Raw genomic sequence first — 5,703 nt, forward strand, 5'->3', positions numbered from 1 at the left:
TCCCTGCTTGGGGACTGTTTGACCAGTAGAATGCAGGGGAAGTGATACTGTGGGACTAATGGATGCTATGATGCCTTGCAACTTCCATCTGGCCTCTTGGAATGCTTGCTCTTGGGACACTCCCCCTTGAAACCCAGCTACCGTGCTCTGAGAAGCCCAAACTATGTGGAGAAGCCATAGGGAAGGTGTAGACCACCCAGCTCAGCTGCCAGTCAGCAGCCAGACTCAACTACTGTCCAGGACAGTGAGCATCACTCTTAGATGCTCAGCCCAGTCAGGATGACCCAAGTCCCAGATTCTGTCTACTCTAACCACAAGGAAGAGTCCATGTGACCATTACTCAGCTGAGTCTGGCCAATCCACAGAACCACAATCGATGATACACAAGATTGTTTTAATTAAGCTTTGGGATGGTTGGTTTCACATCGAGAAGTAACCAGACAAGGGCAAAGGCAGCGTGGGCTGTGAGGGGCAGAGGAGGCAGCTGCAGCCACACACCTTGAAGTCAGCAGCTGATTTTGAATTGAGTTCTGGTTTCCTGGCTCCCCTGGGGTTGTGGAAAGGTAAGGGTGCTCTATTATATACTAGCTGGAATACCATAGGTAGGTCACTCAACCTCTCTGGGCCTCATACGACATTTACAGGAATTAATGAAATGACCCTCATGAAAGTATCTGTACAGGTTTACTGCTCTTAGTTTTGCTCTTTTCTTTCTCTTGTCACTGCACTTCATTGCCTGTTGCTTTGGCCATGCAGATTAGTCGGGAGAAGGTTCTGGATCTGGATTCCTGTGGCTGGTTCCATGCCTTCTTCCAGACCTTGGAGGTGTCTGTGCTCTGATGTCTTCCTCTCGTTCTTCCTTGTTACGCATCCTGGAAGCTCTGTGCACCTGGCTGCCCCCTTCCCACCTCACTATACACCCAGGAATCCCTCCTACCCCTTCCCATCAAGCTTGGTGAATTCCTCCTCCTGAAAACACCTTCCCAGGTGTGTTAAAGGAAGAGACGGGTGCCTTCCTGACCTCACACTGGGGAACTCTCAGCCTCATGCTCCCCTCCTGCCCAGTGCCAAGGGCACGGGCCTGTCCTCAGGTAATAATAATAGCACGCCTCTCTGTTGTTGAGGGCTGCATGCCAAGCAGAGCGCTAAGAACTTCACCTTGATTATTTCATTTACTCTTTGCAGCAACTCACTGAAATAGGTATCATTATTATCACCCCCTTATTGTAGATGAGGAAACTGAGGCTCAGACAGGGGAAGTTACTTGTCCCAAATGACAAAGCCAGTGAGGGGAGGAGTTGGACGTGAGTCCAGACAGCCTGGCCACAAAGCCCTTTCTCTTAACTCCTCCGCCAGCCTCCAGGGCTCACATTCTCATCTGATTCATTTCCTCTGTGTCCTCTCCATTTGGTCACTTTAGAGTCATCCAGCTTAACTCCGTAACCTCTAAAGGACAGGGCTGCACAAAAGCCTCAGCTAGCCTCTAGCGAGAGATTTGGTTAAGATGTTCTAAAGAAAAAAGTGACAGTGGTGATCAGATCAAGTCATTGGCCTGGCACCCAAGGCTTGTTTGGGGATCACCACAAAGCACGTAGCCCTGGCCTCTTAGTTACCCCAGAGAGCATTCTTCAGTTTTCATTTTGGTTGGTGGAGTTTCCAACCAAGGAATCAGGTCAGAAAAGCCAGAGGTCCTCTTGTCTATTTTGTTTCAAGACACAATTCCCTTTTAAAATTCCTCCTATTCTATCATAAAAAAGTGCTCAGCTTCTTCAGTCATCAGGGAACTGCAAAATAAACCCACAATCAGATACAACTACATACCCAGCAGAATGGGTGCTTTGAGAACAGACGGAAAATGCTCAGTGTTGGCGAGGATAGAACCCTCATAAACAGCTGACAGGTGTATCGATTCTTACATTTATTTGGCAAAACTTTCTGGCTGTAGCTACCCAAGCTGAGCACAGATATACCCACGATCCAGAAATTCCTCTCCTAGCTAGAGATGCAACAGAAATGTGTGCACGTGCTCAACAAATGACGTGTCTGGGAGGTTCACAGTGGCTGTGTTCACAAGAGTCAAAACTGGAAACGAGCCAAATGGCCATGACCAGTAGAATGGAGAGATAAAGTGTGGTGTAGTCAGACCACGAATACCCACTACTGGACAATGAGAAGGAACGAATGACTACATGCAAGGCTATGGACAAATTTCATGAGTGTAAAGGTGAGCCGAAGAAGCCCAAGACAAAAAGACTACATATTGCATGTTTTCATTTATGTGAAATGTAAAAAACGGGCAAAACTCATCCCTGCTCGTAGAAGTCAGGATAATGGTTACCCCTGGCGGGGAGGTAACCACTGGAAGGAAGGGGGCAGGAAGGGGTCTTCTGAGTGCCGTTTGTGTTTTCTTCCCTCACCTGGTTACATGGGATGGCCGATTTGTGAATATTTCTCAAGTTTATGATATGTGTACTTTTTTTTGCATGTATGTTACAGTTCAATAAAATGTTTTAAAAAATATTCCTCTCCATCTTCTGATGACTTAATGGAGAAAATTTTCAACTTGGGTCTGGTTTGCTTTTAATAATTCTCTTTAGACCGGCTCATCCTTTGTTAACCAGGAAAAGTATGCCAACCTCAGAGGCTTCAGTAAGCAACTATATCCAACTTGAATTGAATGACATTGTTTTGTTTTTGTTGTGTTTATTTTTACAGTTGCTACCTATATATGGCCATCAATACTGGTTTTCCATTTATGGTAGTGATATTAAGTTTTTTTTAAAAAAATAGCTTTAAGTAAAAAAGGAAAAAAAAAAGCCAATTGACTAACATTAAAAAAATATTATGTAAATAACCCTACCGGTGGTACTTAGTTACGGTAAACTTTGTGAGGGTGGAGTTCGTGAAACACTTTTCAAATGGAAAATGGCAGGGATTAGGGGGAGGGGAGAAAACCAGTTTCAGCCTGTCCCCATCTCTCAACGAGTCCTCACTGCTCAGTGCCCAGCACAGACAGGCTGTCTGGCCTAAGGACATTACAGAGGAATTTGTGAGACATGTAAAGGAAAGCATGCTCCAGGCATAGTGGGCAAAGCAGGGGGCTAGAAGTTGAGAACCTGGGTTCACTCAATATTTATCCATTCTCTATGTGCCAAGCACTGTTCCAGGCCCTGGACCTGCGCTGATGAACAAAGCAGTGGAGTCCCAGGCCAGCCAGTAACCGGTCTGGGTCCTGGTCAAGCCTCTCCTTTTCTTGAGACTTCTATCCATCTAAGATGTGCTGTGATTGATGCTTCAGCAGCCGCTGGCCTTTCTGGAGTAGAACTGTGGACCCCAGGATGCTTAGGAAAGGACTTTAAAAAGATGGGGTTGTGGGTGGTGAGTGCGTGTGTGTACATGGGGAGGAGGGTTACTCTTAACCAAGGAATGAGGAGAAAATAATTGGGTCTTCAGACTCATCAGAAAGGGAGATCTCACTGTGCCCTTGACAATTGTCAAGTTAGCCTCACTTCGCTGGCTCACCTCTTAGTGCATGACCAAGAGATCGAGAACTTGAAAGGAGATGGAAGGAAAATGCATCTTGAAAGATAAGTGCGGGGGAGGGGGGGGAGGTACTCAGTGGTATAGTGCATGCTTAGCATCCACAAGGTCCTGGGTTCAATCCTCAGTACCTCCATTAAAAAGTGAGTAAATAAATAGACCTAATTATCTCCCCCACCCAAAAAGAAAAATTAAAAAAAAAAAAGTGAGGAGCTGACTGAATGGATGGATGGATACCTCCCCTATCCTCTCAAAAACTTCATCCCTACATTTCATCCTCAGCTGCTGGGCATTGCAATGGCGAGTGAGATCCGGGCCCTGCCAAGAGTATTTCTGGAGATAGTACTTGTCATTCATTCACTCATTCAACATATTTATTGACTGCCTACTAGGTTCCAGGCACTACATTTTAGACCTGTTCTCTGTCCAATCTCGCAGCCACTTGCCACATATGGCTGTTGAGCATTTGAATTTCGGCTAGTTCAAATTGAAAATACACCTCGTAGCTTGAGGATCTAGTATGAAAAAAGGAGTGGTAAATGTCTCACTAATGATTTTCAATATTGATTACACCTTGAAAGATATTTTGAATATATTAAGTTAAATAAAGAGTATATTAAAATGGGTTTCATCTGTTTCTTTTTACTGTATTTTAACATGATTACTAGAAAACTGAAAATTGCACATGTGGCTCACGTTTGTGGTTTGCATCAGATTTTTATTAGACAGTGTCATGCTAGACAGGGTTCCTGCTCTGAAGGTGCTCAGACTATAGCTGGTGAGACTAACAGAAACAAATGTTACCAGGCTGGCACAAAGCCAGGGCACACTAAGGAGGAGGGACCAGCAGCCTCCCCATGTCTGTCTCTTCTTAATTCTGTCAGATCTGTGCAAGACACAGTGATCTCCAGAAGCTCAGCTCTGTCTATTTCGCTCTTCTGCTGCACGCCCTGTCCCCTGCATTTTCCCTGGTAGAATTCCAAGCTTCAATTTCAATTCTGATCCATTCATGAAACCCCTATCACCTCTCCATCTAAATATTTCTCCTCCTCAAAGTCTCTGACAACTAGTTTTTGTTCATTTCACCAAACTTTCCTTCATGACATTGCTAGTTCCTTAAGATCAGGAACTTGCCTTCCTGGGGCATCTAGCTCAGCTTCAGGGCCGTGTGGCCACTTAGTAAGTAGCTGTCCAGTAGAATAAATGTCTTGGATTCCTAAAGTTAGAAAGAGCTTGAGTGGAGAGTCCTGGACGGGGGAAGGGTGGCACAGAGGTATTGAGAAATTAAACCTGGGCTGGAGGCAACTTAATGGTCCATCCCCCACCAAGAGAATCTCTCTGACAATGATTTGTATTAGGGTCACAACCCAGAAAGATGGGTGGTAATTAATGTGGTGTCCAGCCTAGAATTTTTGGGAGATGGGGATAGATTGGATCTATAATTCAGTAAATCAAACAGGACAGAGAAGGGAGGCCATTCTCCATCTGCATTTGTTGAAGAGAGCTTTAAATGACTTTACCGCAGAGCATTCTCCCATACCTGGAAGGCTGATCTAATCTCTCCAAGACCCCTGAAGCACCGTGTCTGGGATCTGTCCTGCAGCAAATGCTGCAGATTTGTGGGTGGGGGCCTAGGTCCCCAAAGGATTACTTTGGAGGGGGGGGGCGCAGAGTAGGAGAAGAAGACAGCAGGTTTCTGAGTCCAGAAATTGCATTTCAGGTATTTATATGTTGCCAGATACTCTCAGGGTTGAGAAGTTGCAATGGTCCCTAAGAGGGGCTGTTTGGGGTAGGCTGGTCTAGAGGATGTGAATAGCCTCCAGACTCCGAAGTCACTGGCCCAAGCAAGATGTCAGCAATGGGTGAAAATCCGAGGATGTAAGGAGTTAATGGGAGTGGCTTGAAATCGACTTGAAGGTCAAGACTATGCCTTACGCCCTCTGCATTCCCCCAGCAGTTAGCCCAGTGCCGGCCACATGGGAAGCACGCACACGAAGTCCTTCCGAACTGAACCGAAAACAGGAGACAAAAGCACGCACTCTTCTCCACTCCCGAGCCAATCCTATCCAAACTCCCAAGTTACTCTCATCCTCCGGGAGTCAGGGAGCCCGGGGTAGAAGTGTGTGGAGGGACAGAGACCAGAGGGAATCGGAGACCCACGCA

Source organism: Camelus bactrianus, chromosome 5 (genome assembly GCF_048773025.1).
Source record: "Camelus bactrianus isolate YW-2024 breed Bactrian camel chromosome 5, ASM4877302v1, whole genome shotgun sequence".
NCBI lineage: Eukaryota > Metazoa > Chordata > Mammalia > Artiodactyla > Camelidae > Camelus > Camelus bactrianus.